The sequence below is a fragment of the Urocitellus parryii genome, chromosome 10, assembly GCF_045843805.1.
Source record: "Urocitellus parryii isolate mUroPar1 chromosome 10, mUroPar1.hap1, whole genome shotgun sequence".
Lineage (NCBI taxonomy): Eukaryota > Metazoa > Chordata > Mammalia > Rodentia > Sciuridae > Urocitellus > Urocitellus parryii.
The window spans coordinates 75415131-75432104 of record NC_135540.1 but is presented as its reverse complement, the minus strand read 5'-3'; the positions used below and the strand labels follow the sequence as shown (position 1 = coordinate 75432104).

Sequence of the window (16974 nt, the reverse complement as noted above, 5' to 3'; positions counted from 1 at the left end):
TGCCTCATTCACAATATCTAAGCTATGGAACCAACCTAAGTGCCCTTCAACAGATGAATGGATAAGGAAAATGTGGTATATTATATACAATGGAATAAATGAATGAAACTGGAGACTATCATGCTAAGTGAAATAAGCCAGTTCCAAAAATGTTCTCTCTGATAAGTGGATGCTAACAAACAACAAGGGATTGGAAGAAGAGAAGTCCATTGGATTAGACAAAGGGGAATGAAGGAAAGGGTCGGGATAGGAAAGACAGTAGAAAGAATTGGACGTAACTTTCCTATGTTCATGTTTTAGGCTGCTTGTTCGTTGCTGTGACTAAAAGATCTGACCAGAATAATTATAGAGGAGTAAAAGTTTATTTGAGGGCTCATGGTGTTAGAAGTCTTAGCCCATAGAAGGCTGGCTCCATTCCCTGGGGCTCAAGGTGAAGTAGAACATCATGGCCAAAGAGTGTGGCAGAAGTAACCAGCTCACATGATGATCAGAAAGCAAAGAGAAGCTTCACTCTCAAGATACAAAATATATATACCATAACCACGCTCCCAATGAACCACTTCCTCCAGCCACACTTCACCTGCCTCCAGTCACCACTCAGTTAATCCCATCAGGGATCAATTCACTGATTAGGTTAAGGCTATGATCCAACCATTTCTCCTTCAAACTTTCTTGCATTGTCTCACATGTGAACTTCTGGGAGACACCTCACATCCAAACCATAATATTTAATATATAAATATACCACTAGTGAGATGCCATATAATTTATAACTGTAAGAATGTGATCCTAATTAGAATAAGTTATACTCCATGTATGTATAATATGTCAAAATATACTCTACTGTCATGTGAATCTACAGTCATATATATCTAAAAAGAACAAATCCAAGGCCAGACATTCAAAATAAAATAAATAAGTAAATAAAAAAGGGCTTGGAATGTAGCTCAGTGGTAAAGCACCCATGGGTTAGACCCCAAGAATGCCCCTCCAATCAAAAAAAAAAAAAAAAAGAGAAAGGGGAGAGAATAGAAAAGGTAGAGAAAACCCATAGGAAGCAAATGAATTTACTATATTTAAATTTTGAAATATGTACATAAATAATAATATATTGCATTAATACAACATAGATATTAACTGTATCTATAGTTTGAGAATAAAACTTGAATTAGAAGGGGCTCTGGTCCTTACTAGTTGAATGACTTTGAGCAAGTCTTTTAATCTCTATTGATCTAGGTTTTAATCTTTAAAATAGGACAATAGCAACTATCTTTAGGATTGCTCTGAATAACATCCTTTCAGTAAAGTCTTACCACAAAGTTGTTTTTCATAATAGAATTATTATATGTATCTTAAAATTTTATGTAGGTTGGGTAAAATCATAGTTAGAGTTGAAATTATCAGTGGTAAATTCTTTAAGAAAATTGTAATAGTATTTCCTTTATTATCCAGATACTCTTCAATAATTTTGGCTTACAAATGGAAGGAAAAACATGGTTAATATTAAAATGTACTTCAGCCTTGCTGCAAGGGTAAGTTGGAGTGATAAATACTAAAAAGTATTAAATAATCCAGGTAGAACTGAGAGTAAAATAGTGTATGCTAAATTCCTAGTCAATTCTATCCCTGTACAAATGTTTTCCCACAATAGGGCGTTTGAAGTGATACATTGACCACTGTTTCCACTAACCTCCTCCTAAACTCTAAAACCTATTTTCCACATATCTCCCTCTGATATACCCCATCTCCCCCAAGATTCAACATGGCTCTCATGGTTTCCACACGTTGCAATTGGAACAAAACTAGTATAATTCTGTTTTATAGGGTTCTGTTTTATAGACCATCAATCTCATTATACCAATAAATTTTTTCTAGACTTTGATCATCAAGTAAGTAATCTTAAACAGAAAGTATCCCTGCCATTGCAATTTATATGAGACCTATTCAAACCATTATTTAGGAAAGATGAGCTTGAATTATTTTTATCTATCTACTCTTAGATAAATACAGAACTTTTAAAGTTACTAAAAACTGGGTTTATGGGCCTGGGGATGTGGTTCAAGTGGTAGCGCGCTTGCCTGGCATGCATGCGGCCCGGGTTCGATCCTCAGCACCACATACCAACAAAGATGTTGTTTCCGCCGAAAACTAAAAAATAAATATTAGAATTCTCTCTCTCTCTCTCTCTCTCTCAAAAAAAAAAAAAAAACAACTGGGTTTATGGTGTGTGTGTGTGTGTGCATGTGTGTGACTAATTAATACCAATTATCAAATGTGAAATAAAAGAAAGATCTGGAATATTTTATTTAATTCTACAAATTCAGAACATCACCCAAAAGTAAGGTAAAGTACTACTTTGTGATTTAGTGAAGAAGTTGCATATATTCACTCAGTAAGTATGCATTAGTGGTTTATGACATGTTGAGTTCAGAACTGTGTAGAGGAGGTGTCATGATTTTATAGTTCAGCCAGGGATTTGGCCCATCCCTACCAGGTTTGGCCCATCTACTGCAGAGTTTATATCTCTTCAATGTATTGTGCCAATGATGACTATTAAGACTTTTTCTTCCTTAATTTCTAAATCTATTTTATAAAACTTCCCTGTTATATAATGATACATAATAATTTATTACTAACACTACTACCACTAATAATAATAGTGACATTAATAAAGACATTGAACAATCTATTTTAGGGAGGACCTTATGTATTTATACATATCATCTTTGTGTTATTTCATTTGTGTGTGTGTGTGTGTGTGTGTGTGTGTGTGTGTTTCCTGGAGAACACCAGGAGCAATAATACAATAAATTACACTCCCAGCCCTCTTTTAATCTTTTCATGAGTAAACCGAACAATTAGGATCTGTTGTTATATGTCATATGTAATATAAATTTAAGAACATGTAATCAAGTTATTATGTTTTTAGGACTTTCTGTATCATCTTTTTTATTTGCCCAGTCTGTACATAATGAAAATTGTCTCAGTGATAGAATTTCATAAACTGGAATTATATAAAGTTCCAAGTTGTAAAATTTTTGTTTATTTTTTCTGTAAATAAATGTATGCCTCAGATATTTCACAGCATTCTTTACTTTGAAGGAATTATTTTCCCTAGGGTAAAATGTAAATTAAGATATGATTCTCACAACTCTAAATAAACAATGTACTTTCATAGACACTTCTTAGATGTGAGGCCCTGTTCACACAAATGACTAAAACCCCAAATCTGCCTTGGGATTTGCAGTGAATGAAAGACTGAAAGTACAAAACTAGGACTTTATTATCAAATTTTCCTTATCATGAAGTCACTTTGCTTCTTCCATTATTTGCATTTTAAGTTTGGATATTAGCTCTGCCACTTAAGAGCAGCTTAGCTTTTCCTTACATGTAAATCACAGTTAGGGAAAGAATTTGGAACCAGAAAGCAGGTCTCTCAACTCATGATCTAATTTTTAATTCTGTTAATCTATTTTTATGCTATGAGACACATAGAGACAATTAAAAAACTGTCTGACTAATGGTGTAGCATTTTAATGGCAGTATTAACCTAAATAGAAAATATTACTGCACCATCAATTTCATCTTTTAAAACCTTAAAGGCAACCATAAAAATTTAAATGGTAACTTGCATATTCTACAAATAGTGTACAAATCATGATAGTTTTATTACTTTCTATTGTCCAATTCTTACAGACATAAAAAAACCCTAATATATGTCTAATCCTATACATCTTATATTTTTCATATATATAAAATTTCTTACTTAGTTATGTAACTTTCTCCCTTTCTACCACTTTCCTCTCCATCATTACCTTAGTAACAAGGAAGAGCTATGAAAAATTATGAAGGGACAGAACACAAAATGGAAATGGGAGACACAAAAAGCTTTGGGGTAAATTATTGATGGAGAACAGCCAGAAGCCATTTATAACAAAGAGCTGTTGATAATACAATTTTTAACATCTTAATGTAAAATGTGATTATTTCTTGGTGTGGTATTAGTGAATGGGGTGGCCTGGCTGATATTGGGGTCAGAACCTCTTGTGGGTTCTCGGCTGGATTGTGTGACCCTGCTAAGCCTTGGTTCCTCATGTGTGCACCAAGGGTATGACACTGCCCACCACCGAGTTGAGAGGATCTGCTGAGACAGCCTTCAGGACAGGTTTGGCGCAGGCTACATTCAATCAACATAAGCTCCCTTCCTCTTCCCCTGCTGGCAGCTGGCTGGCAGACTGCATTAAACAAAAAAAAGGAAGCTGTGTTCTTCTTTTTCCAGACAGCTGGTGATCCAGACATCACAGGCGCTGCACCAACAATGTTGACTCATTTTTGCCACAGCTGACATGTATATGGTGTGCTCTGCCAGTCCTCCCAATGGGCTGAATTCATGACCACAGAATAATTGAGTTGTTTTCTTTATTGCCCCTCATTTTATGAGACCAGATTGAGGTAAAGTGGCCATTTTGTAATGTTTTATACATTTCATGGACCTAGAGTACTTCATTTATTGTCTTGTAATAACAATAATAAAAATGTTTTACATGGCTTGGTCCACACTACAGAGATATGATGTATATAATGCCCCTCCCTCCAATCTGCAGATGAAGCCATTAAGAAAAGCAGGCTAAGTAACTGGCCCAGCATTCCCTGGACAAACTGACAGAATCAATATTTGAATTTAGATGTTCTGACTCCAGAGCCTATGCTCTGGCCTCTTAGAAATGAGAGCTGGCTCCACACCTCATGTGAACTCAGGTTTTAAACTTTGTTTTACACCAAACTCAGCTGAGGGGTCAGGGTAGGGACAGAACATATCACTACAAATGAATATTTGTTTACTACATTTAAAAGAAACTCTGTAAGTTCCTCTTGAGAGGTATATGTGTGTTCCCTTTTATATTGCTTATGTACAGTTCATAGAAAATACAAGTTCATCAGACAATACCTTTTTATTATATCTAAAATATTCAACAGTTGGAAAGAGATAATCCTGTTTTTTCTTTTTTAACCTAAGTGGTAATGTCTAAGTAAGCAGCTTTGTTTATGAATACTTAGAGTAGTGCCTGATACATAGCAAAAACTATATTGTTTAATATTATTTGTTATTCCAATTTTCAAAAATATTTGCTTCATTAATTTTATATACTACCAACAAGAACCCTGATGATGCCTGGGCCTGTATAACTGTTTAATGAGATGGTGTTCCCTGGATGTGTTTCAGACACAGATACAATCTGGTGAGCCAGGAGGAAGGAATTCTCATTATTCTTTCAGCCAGGCAAAATTGAATTTTACCTGAACGCCATATGCTTTTATGTTTACATCAGCAAATGAAAACAAATGTAAAAATAAACTCAGAAAAATTATAAATGTGACTTATAAACACCAGGTACTGTGCCTCATTATATGCTCAATCCTAATTCAGGGCAGTGAGTTCTCCCATACTTTAAAAAACTGGCAAAGGATCTATCCACTCTCACAGAAGCTCTGTTACAAGGGACTCAACTTCAACCAACCAAGAGTAAGGACTGAGGTTGCAAGAAACTCCCACGTATTTGGTCTCTCTTTAGCAAATTCCTAGGAACACCCAATATGGGAAAATGCTCATTTCTTTTTTATCTAATCTTTGATGAAAAACTGTTAAAATATACAGACTTTCAAATGAATGGCAGCACCTTGCCATTCTTTCTTCTATTCTTCTAAAATCTCAGCTTCATGAACATGTTTTATAACATGAGATACTATATATTTTGAATAGATGGACTCTTCTGAATTTACAGAATTAGGTTCTACTGAATGGAAATGGTCTCCTCAACAATTATTCTGAATCCCATTTTAGAAGCTGGAGTAATAAAACAAAACAGTATCCGCTGTGTTTTCTCTATGAGGAATTACAGTAGCTATTTAAATGTCTCCATTCAAAAGGTACTTCTCAACCTTTAGAGACCGAAGCCAAACAAAAGAGACTAAAATTAAATGAGACACCTAAGATGATCAGCACTTTTATGTTTGATAAATTGATAAATGTTAATTGCATCATTGATATATATATATCTCCATCTACTTGTATCCCTCATCCATGGGATTTGAAACATAGATGATCTATTGATCAGGTGATATGATTGATGGCTTTAAGACAATTTAAGTACCGTGACCAATAAGCTGTGTCACAATATTAAATAAAATTAATTGGATTTTGATTTATGGAAGCTGTATTTCAGCAAAGTTTGTTCATCAAAAATAAATCTTTATTTCTAAGTATTCATATTTCATAAGCTTCTTTTTAATACAGAGCCAAAGCCATCAAATCCAATCCTGTGAAATATCCCAAACCTTGGATACACAGAAGTTTTAATTCAGAAACAAATCATATGAGACAAGTAGTGTGGAATGAGACACAGTACCTGTGAGTTACGACAGGCCAGCTGCAATGCTGTGTGCACAGCCACTCGTTCCCTGGGCCTGATGAGTCTTCAGGGCCCAGGATGCTCTCTACAGCTCACCTCTTCTCCTGCTTTAACTTATACAAGTTTGAGGCTTAATGACCAAATTTAAAATGCAGCTCAGGAAAAATGATTCCTCATGGCTTCTGGCTGATTATGAACTTGGCCCTTGTTTGAAGTAATTTTTTTCATCAAATTTTACTTAATTCTATCATGTGTTGTTTGATTCCAATCTCTCCAAAGACTGCTGAATTTCTTTGGAGGAAACTTTGTAGCTTTTAAGTCCAGTTAAAAGCATTTTTGTGGCATCTGTTTGGTCAACAGAGAAAAAATTTTAATCTCAAAAATGACAGAATTACGACCAGACATATGTAGGTTTAATGTTTTATCTGTAGTGATAAAAAAGCTCTGTGAATATAAGCACTATTATTAAGGATTAAAGTTTAGATAAAGAGTATTGATAAAAGATAAAAATATGGAATACTCAAAGCAGGCATGGTGGCACATGCCTGTAATCCCAGTGGCTTGGGAAGCTGAGGCAGGAGAATTGTCAATTCAAAGCCAACCTCAGCAAAAGCAAGGCACTAAGCAACTCAGTGAGACCGTGTTTGTAAATAATTTACAAAACAGCTGGGGATGTGGCTGAGTGGTCCAGTGCCCCTGAGTTCAATCTCTGGAACTACCCCACCCCCCGCCCCACAATATGGAATACTCAAAAGTCTATCCTCTGAAATCTAAATTTAAATCAACATATATAAATTCCTCTTTGAGAAAGGTACTTTGAAACAAGGACTATGTTAAGCAATACATGTTTTACAATTGCTCTTTCTAAAGCTTAAGATAATTCATTTAATTATTTTTATTGAGTCTTTTCTTTTTCATTATAACTTCCAAAGCTATGGGGATAGCTATCACTTTTACTTCCTTGTTACTGATGTTTCTCCTCTCTGGAGTTGAGCAGGTGAAAACATTCATTAGATGTCGTCTAAGGAAACTGGTTGCTCATGAAAATGCCACAGACAATGCTCAAGTTGTGATAATTGACTTGTGTTCTCTATGAGAATTGCATAGAGAACAAAATCAAAACAACCAATCAAGGTGAAGGACTCTGCAACTGGACAGAAGTGGGGTGAGGAAGAACAGGAAGCACACCAGGTGGGTTCTCCAAATGAATAAAGAAGAGAGTGAGAACCAGGTGTGGCTCAGGAAGCCGAGGCAGGAGGATCTGGAGTTCAAAGCCAACCTCAGCAACTTTGAGAGGCCCTAGGCAGCTTAGTGATACCCTGTCTCTAAATAAAAAAATAAAAAGAGCTGGGGATGTCGCTCAGTGGTTAAGCGCTCCTAAGTTCAATCCCCAGTACAAAATAAATAAATAAATAAACAAACAAATAAATAAACATATAAACAAATAAAATGAAGAGCAGGTGCTTGGCAACGTTAAAACGTGACTGTATGGAGTTAGTGGGAGGGAGGGAGTAGAAAGCAGTTTATTGGGTTTATATCTAAAAGGAAATGCACTTAAAACTTTTCTCTTTAGAAAGCACATGATTCCAGAAAGAAAGAAAGAAAGAAAGAAAGAAAGGAAGGAAGGAAGGAAGGAAGGAAGGAAGGAAGGAAGGAAGGAGGGAGAGGGGTGACACATCTGTGGTCACATTTTTGCAATAGAAGATATATTAAAACAGATTTTAAAGTAGTTACTTTGACCTTTTAAAGATATATTCTGAATGATAACAAGTCTCTCTCAGGAGCTAGTATCCACAGTGGTTATGCACAAAATCTATGAGATAAGATTTGAATTCTGACCCTGCCACTTGTTGATGTTGGAATTTATTTAGCCTCCATCTCAACTTCCTGCACTTCACAATTTCCTCATCTGTCATTCATAGCACTGCTGTGAGAATTAAAAGCGTTCAAGTATGTTAAGCACTTGGGAAAGTGGCTGGCACAGGGTAACAACACATGCTCACTCTTCTTTCTATACATTATCTGAACCCAATAAAGAATGTTAGAAGAAGAGTAATTGGGATTTGCAAAGTATGTTTTAACTACCTAATATGTAGAAACAGCCAACAGAAATACAATGCTTATTTAGGAACCCAAACCAAGTATAATCTTGAGAGAAGATAAAACTTATCAAAGTTTTCTAATTTTCAGTGACAAATCTTCATTCCCACATAGATAAACTTAAATACAATATTATCAACTGATTTAGTGAGATCAGAACATGGTCCATGTTGTATACTTGCTGATATCCTGGATTCTAAAGGAAAAGACCCCTGAGCATAGTTTACTTTTGTGGAAAATTATGTGTCACTTCAAGTCTCTACCCCCATGAGAACTGTGACCTCAGTGGTGCTCTTGGGAAACTGCATTTGTTCCTCTGCTATTATAAGCATTTGCCCAAGATGACTCCAGGACAAAGTTTAATTCAGGCTCTTTTATTTTAAACTTTTCTCTTTCCATCTGTCTTCATGTAACAGTGACTCTAACAACCACAACTTCCGGCTGAATTACATTTTTCAGGAAGTATGAGATCCCAGGGCAGGGGGGCAGAGGCAAAGCAAGAGTTCACCACATGCTTTCAATCACTTAGGAGACAGTTTTATAAACTCAAATGCTGTTTCCATTGCTGGGGAAGTTTGTTCCTTGATAGGCCTTATTTCAGGATTAAATTGTATGACTCAGCTTGCTGGGTTAACTCAAATATCAGCCAGTTTGGCCAAAATGATATAACTTATGCAAGCAAAGCCGGTTTAGGGGAAAAGAATTTGAGCTATCTTTGCATATGATGAATTTCTGGCTCACTTCTGAGAGATAATCTACAGTAAGGGGAATAAATAATTACTCAAATTTAACTCCTAATATCACTCCTCTAGAGAGGGATATTGCTATGCTAGAATAATGGCACAATAATTGATACTTTCACATATTTACCTGGTCCCAGAACATAAATATGATTCCTTTTTGTTCCCCTTATTGGCAGTGGAGAGAGGATTTTTATTTTTTTGTTTTGTTTTGTTTTTCTTTCAATGAGCTAGAACACCTCTTCTCAAACTTTAGTGTACAAATGAAACACTTGGAGATCTAAATGAAAATACAGATTCTGATTCAGTATGTCTAGGTAGAGACTTGAGATTTGACTTTCTGAACCAGTTCTGAAATTATTAATGTCATGGTTTAGATAGGAGGTGTCCCCCAAAATCTCATGTGCCAGAAAGTATAGAGGTGAAATGACTAGGTGATGAGAGTTTTAATTAATCAATGCATTAATCCCCTAATAGGGATTAACTGGGTGGTAACTATAGGCAGGTAGGTGTGCCTGGAGAAGGTGGGTCACTGGGGGGCATGTGCCTTCGGGTTATATATTTTGTTCTTGGTTAGTGGAATGTTCTCTGTACTTTTTGATGTGATCTGACCTGCTTTCCTCTCCCATGCACTTTGTGATAATGTTCTGCCTCAATGGAACCAGCCATATATGGACTGTGAACCCCAAAATGATGTTGTCCTCTTCTAAAAATTGTTCATGTCACGTCTTTTGGTCACAGTGGCAAAAACAGTTGACTAAAGCAGAAATCAATGCTGCAATCCACAGGCCATATTTGAATAGCATGGATGTCCTACTTTCTGAATTTACCTAAGTTCTCTCCTTCTGACAAAATGTTATAGATTTAATGTGTCTTCCAAAAATATATGTTGAAATCCACTACCTCCAGAAAGTGACCTTGTTTGGAAAAAGGCCTTTTCAGAGGTAATTAAGTTAAGATGAGGCAAATAGTGTGGTCCATGACCTAATTTAGATTGATGTCATTATAAAAAGGGGAAATTTAGACAGAAGACAGATATGCATGAGAATATGATGTTAAAAGACTCAGGAAGAAGACAGTTATCTAAAAACTGAGAAACTTCTGAGTGTCCCAGAAGATAAAGGAGAAACCTGGAACAGATCCTTCCCTTATGGGTCAGAAGGAGCAGCAACCTGCCAACAGCTTTGATTTAGACTTCTGGCTTCCAGAAGTAGGAGGCAGTGAACAGAATTCTGTTGTTAAACAGTTTGTTCACCCAGTTGTGGAGATTTGTTACAGTAGCATCAGGAAAGTCATAACTATTGTACTAAGGACTTAGCCTTGACATTTTTTTTTCTTTCTTTCTGGTGACCTCTGACACAAACAGTTTTGGGCGCACTGCTAATCTCAGCGCAATGTGAGGAATGTGAAGACAACATCCCATACACAGATAACAACACAGAGGCGTCAACCATGTTTCTCAGGTTGTCCAGAAATAAAGCTTGAGTTGACCCTGGTGTCATTTAGGTGTGAGATAATGACATTTTGTCATAAGTTGCCAACACTGTCAAATTCAAATTCTATTATTTCTTCAAAGTATTTTTGTCTAAAAATCTCGATTAAACTCTGTTTAATTCCTTTGTAGACTTATAAATTATTAGCAGCTCTATCAATTGCCTTTCTTTTCAATGTCATGTTATACAATGAAACAAAGCATTTTTTAAAAGAATTACATTGTGAGGGCTATTAAGTTCACAATGAATACAAATAGACTTATTTGTGAGGTTATACACAAGAATAAAGTTGGCTAATAGCACCATAAGATGGGTTCCTACAAATCAGTCTCACAGCAAACATGATTCAAATATACTCCCCAGAATATAATGACAGATGACTTGTGGGGTATTACCAAAGTTTGTTTTCACTTATGATATCCACAGAAGTTAAAATGGTAAGTTCTTGATTATTATATTTGGCTATGATATTTCTGAATTTAGCTCACCCATTTTTTATTCCCTTGGTGGTTTTTGACTGGGGGCTGCACCGATCTCTTGAGGATGTTTAGGGAGTGTGAGAGTTTGGGGCTTCACAGAAATGGAGGTGGTACTGGCATTTTTAGAGCAAGGACTGGAGACACAGATATCCTGTGAAGCAAAGGATGATTATATATATGTTTGTTCCTCACCAAATACCAAAAGCTCATCCTTGTTGATGCCCTCATCCCATCCTGACATTTCCTTAAGATTAATCATCTTTTCAGTCTGGGCTCTGTGTGTTCACCCTTTGACTTCTACCACAAACCATACTGACTCCATGGTGCTCCTTCCTCTGATTTGACAGGTGTGCCATTCCTTTGTGTGTTCAAAGAGCACAGGTTTCTCCCTCTCTTCTTTTGATGGATGACAATAAAGAAGACACTGTGTCACCCACATAGGCATTCTTCTGGGTTTTGTTGTATTATTTTGAAGGAAAAGAAAAGGGATTCAGTTTTATTGATAAATCTGACCCACACAGTAAACTTTGCATTGGACTTCTTGAGGTATTTTAATTTTTTTTAGTGGAGAAATATTTTTAAAGACCTGCCATTTTCCTGCATTATTATAGTCCCTATCTCATTCTTTTCTTTTATCTATTCAATAGTCAAACACAAATAAGCACCTGTTATGAGTAAGATACTGTTAGGCCTCTTAGAGGGAGATTGCATACCATGCTAATAAAATCTCTGTTCTGTGTTAGTCAGATCTTCCCTGTTTTATTTCCCATTATTATCTTATTCTGCCTCATAATTTTCCCTTACTATATGCTTTCATCCAATCTAGAAAACCTCATTTCTCCACAAAATTATGGTAATTCTATTATTTAAAATATCACCATTCATGAATTATTTTTGATTGTTTCTTCTACTATAGACAAATCTTCATACATATTTTATTAAACTTCACAACACATGATTTTGCTAATATTACAGATATAAAATAGAAGCATAGAAAGGTTAAATGACTTTCCCATTGTCATACGGCTCAATCAAGTCTTTCAAAACAGATCTAGCTGATCCTACCTGTATTCTTAACTAATATAAAATTTTTCTGATAATTACAATCACCCTTCTATAACTTCCAGTGCACTTTAAATGCTCTGCTTAAAAATTTTAGCATAAACACAGTTGGCCTTCATGTGCAGGACTTTGACTAAATTAATCATGACTGTTTTAGAAGCTGGTTGTACCTTCCAAGTTTCTATTAAAAAATAGTTTCAAATGTTAAACAACTTTTCTGGGTTTCTTAGCTAATACAAATCCACAACACAGAAATTCCAAATATAACTAAGTAGTCCTCTGCAATTTTTCAATGCCTGCAGGCTTTTGTAGTTCTGTGGATTTGCTTTAATCTGTTGCTAGGAACATTGCACATTGCTCTAAACAGACTGCCAGTCTGAGAAATTTAGCGTGAATGACATAAGTGTTTCTTTTATCCAGGTCAGAAGATGGTGTGAGATGGTATGGGAGGTCAGGGAAGGGAAATGGAGGGAATTCCAGGACAAAGAAATCAACTAGAGGAATGGGAAGTGAAAAAAGTAAGAATCTACAGACCTAATAACAAAACAAAAAACAAACAACCTTTCCAACTGGAGCCCTCCTGCTCCCCACCAAGTTGCATCCTTGATAGCTTTTGGAATCAGTTCCATCTAATCTGATAACTCTGAAGGACACATGCAAAGCTGATGGCTTCTCATTCCATTGTCTCACCATTGGGAATCATAGACCAGATACCTTCGGATACCACAGGGAGTGACCCCACTTTGAGACCTCATTCAAATGTCAGATTGAGGAATCCGGAAAGTTAAGAGCAAGAAAAGTCCACCCCCCCCCTCCCCATACTTGTCTGCTCACAGCATGGAACACAGGCAGGCATCAGCTTTGAAATTAAATAGGAAGTTTGTGATTTGCATATATATCATTTTTGTTTGGCCCTTGGGATTCTGAAAAGCATAGGGGATACTGGAATTGATGGTATAGAGAAATTTCCACTTTTGACCCTTTCCTTCTGCTATGGAGATGGCTATGATTGTCACCAAGCTGAAGTCCCTCTCCAGCAGCAAAGAGCCTTTCTACCCTTGCTCACAGCTGCTTAATGGTAAGGTGAGTTTGGCATAGTAAGTACACCAAAGCCTTCCGACATGCTTTTAATTTCATATTCTACATCTTTGGCACTTTTAGAATTTGTTTTGGTATAAGGAAGAAATCTTTTTAACTCTTTTATAAATGACTATCTAGTTGTTCCAATACCCAGTACATCTTATTGACTCATTAATCCTTCTCCCACAGTTTTGAAGTTATGAATTTTTATGCACTGAATTCTAGTGGGGCTTTCTAATAACTGGAATGGAACGTCTAGGAAGAGTAAAACAATTTTATTTCCCCTGAAACACCATATACATGTTTTTTTTTTCCTTTTTTAATTGTTCAACAAATAAATAGAAGAAATATAAGGGGGAGAAGTCATGCTTTCTCTTTCAGGAGAGCAGATATTAATCTATTCTACAATTAATCTCTTCTACTGCTTAAAAACTCTTTAATACCTGTGTGCATTGTTGCTTAGTTGAGAAGTAAGGACATTGCAGACGACACTTCTGCTGGTTCAGCTGAAAACTGAATTGCTACTCAATTTATGTATTTCTCTTGACACATTTTATGTTTGCTAATAAAGGCACAGGCTGGACATGAATATTTTTACGTGATAGAGATTCAGCTTTTGTTGGAGCAAAATAATTACCACAATTTTACTCTTCTTCTTTGAATTTATTATGAAAATCAGACTTAAAACAATGTTAAAAGGTTCTTAGGGAATCTGCAGAAAATCTGTCAATGTTTGATTGATTTATTCATTTATTTGTTTACTTTACAATTATTTATTGGGAAAACTATTATGTGCCAAAAGAGGGTTCCAACCAAAGGTGAATGATGAATCTGCAAAGAGATAATTTCTTTAATAATTCTAGCCTAATTAGTGTGCTTACTAGACTTGAATGTGGAAGCATTTATTGTTAGACTCTAAATCAAATAGTAAGTCATTGTACAGGGGAAGTAAATGTCCTGAGCTTATTTAGTAAAGAGGATTCATTTCTTTTTAACCTTTTTGGTTGGTTTAAAGTATTGGATTTAAAAAACAAACAAACAAACAAAAAACAAGCAAAAAACTTTTCTGCAGTTAACTGTATTAAGGGGCAAATTTGTTCTCAGAAAATTATTGTCTATGAAGGACTAATCAGGAGAGCATCACCATTGGCAAAATGGTACTTAGTAGTCAGTCTATTTCTGTATGGGTGCATTAGTCTGTACTAATCATGCCTTTTAATCTTCTTATCTCTTATGCTTTGACATCAGGGTCCTGGTGACACTAGAGAGATTGGCCTTCCCAGGGTGAACCCCATACCTGGAGGCAGCAAGCTCCCCTCAACACCTGACTTTCACATGCAAATCAATCAATCCAGAACATATTTTCCAACCATATTGCTCCCATACTAGGCTTTATTCATTTGCTGCATCCCTAGGGCCAAATACCAGACAATTACAGATAGCTTCTAACTCCAGATCTCACTGGACTTATCCAAACTGCCCACTTCTGAACTACTTACTTCCTCTTGTCTGTTCCTTCATGTGCAAACCAAAAGGTTCTTGCCTTTGTTTTCCACTGACTCTCTACCTCCTGACTGACTTTGGAGCTTCTCTATGTGGTCCCTGATTGGTGTATCTCTTCTTCTTGGGAACTTAAGAATGACAAACTGCCGCCTTTTCAAGAATAATCATCTGTTGGCATCGCCATATGGAATAAACAAAACTTACCATTTGAAAACATAGTTCTTACATGAATTTAGAAAGAGAGGAGACACTTCTTTATAACTACAAAATAACCCCTTTCCACATTGTCACATTCTGTTGAATTACGTCAAATGAAACCCCATTCCAAAAGAGAATAAAAGTTGAGGAAGAGACAGCTTCCCATTTGTTATATACTTTAATATCAAAATGCTCAGAGTATGCTGATCTTTAAAATATTCAATCAGAAGAGAGCATTAAGAAGTTTATTTTTATCAGTTTCAATATATTGTAATAGAATTCTTAGAAATTCCCTTGGCAAGAGGTAGTTATTTTGGAAGCCCACCCTACTAGAAACAACTTAAATGTTTAAGACAGGTATTGTATTGATTATAATACAGGATGAACATTCCTAATCTCCAAATCCAAGGTGCTCCCAAATCTGAAACTTTTTGAGTACAAACATGATATGAAAAAATGGAAAAGTCCACACCTAGCCTCATATGATACATTGCAATAAAAACACAGGTGCACTAAAAATATTGTTTAAAATCATTTTCAGGTTATACATATTAAATGCATGTGGAACATAAATGAATTTCATGTTTACATCTGAGTTCCATTTCCAAGATACCTCATTAGATATATGTATACATTCCAAAATCCCTAAAAAGCAAAGATCTGCAGATCTTCTGGTCCTAAGAATAAAGTATACTCAACCTATAATATGTATTTGAGATAATTACTTTGATTGGTGGGCCAAGGACGACAGCTGTCATGATCTACATACATCTTTTGGCAACCAGACTCTATCCTTTCTATTTCCTTAGGAAACACATAGGATTCAAAATAATTAAGCCAGGGGCTGGATTTATGGCTTGGTTTCAAACACTGCCTAGCATAAGGAGACCCTGGGTTAGATCCTTCACAGGGGAAAAACAACAACAACAAAATAGCAAGATAAATGAGGCAAACTTGGAGACTTGCAGAAAATGCCTATAGTCCCTGACTCTGTAGCAAATCATCTGTCACCACCTGCTCCTATTCCAGTAGCCAAGTCCAGTCCTTGCAGCTCAGGGTTCTACTGAGGAAGGCTGTGACCTCAGAGGGACATTTCCAGATCATTAGTCATATTACAACTTTGCCTTCCATATTCCTTCTCTACAAACAACTTAGGCCTACTTCAAGGAATTTAGAAGAAATAGTTAAAAGTTATATAAATGTTCATTATTTTATCAGAATCTACACCTCTTTCTAAGGAGTTTGTAGGCAAAGTAGAACTTATTGGCTGAAGTAAAGAGATTAAAAACTACTGATAATATTTAAAGCCACCCCATGTACTACAAATCATGTTTCATCTCAGTTTACCAAAAATCTATGAAAGTAAAAGCATGTCAGTATATAGGTTTCCAGACCTAGCTAGGTTGGATGGGTAAACCAGCATGAATCACAGAAATGTTAAGTTTTTACAGTAGGAATAGTTACTACCTGTATGGTAGCCATTTATCTCCCTTTCCCACTATCCACCCATTTCCTGCTCAGCCAATGGGCAGTGATCAATTGATCTCAGGGGATGTAGATCTTTCCCCAGTTCCAGAGAATAAATCATAACTGCTTTCTTAGCCAAAGTGTAGAAATTTGGGGCAGGGCAAAGAAACAACATTCAGTAAATTAAGGATTTAGTAAGTTGAAAGTCTAGAATAAAAGTATCAAGCTTAGAGAAAAAGAGGGAGCAAGAATACAGTATGTTTTTGCATTTTAGAAAATTAGAGATTCTTATCAAATAAATACATAAAGGTTAATGTTTTCCTTCAACTAGGGAAGTTTAATTACATAGAAGTAAATGTGTTTGACCAGACTGGTATGTACTTTGAGGTCAGTACTGATAATCTCTAAACCTTCTAAACCTCTTTGCATTTTGAAGTAAGCT

At 35.9% G+C, this 16974-nt stretch overlaps 1 protein-coding gene across 5 annotated transcripts in view; it reads right to left on the bottom strand.

Moving 5' to 3' along the window:
• Positions 1–16974, bottom strand: part of Arhgap24 (Rho GTPase activating protein 24) — a 721844-nt gene that overhangs the window by 141376 nt on the left and 563494 nt on the right. The window lies entirely within an intron of this gene.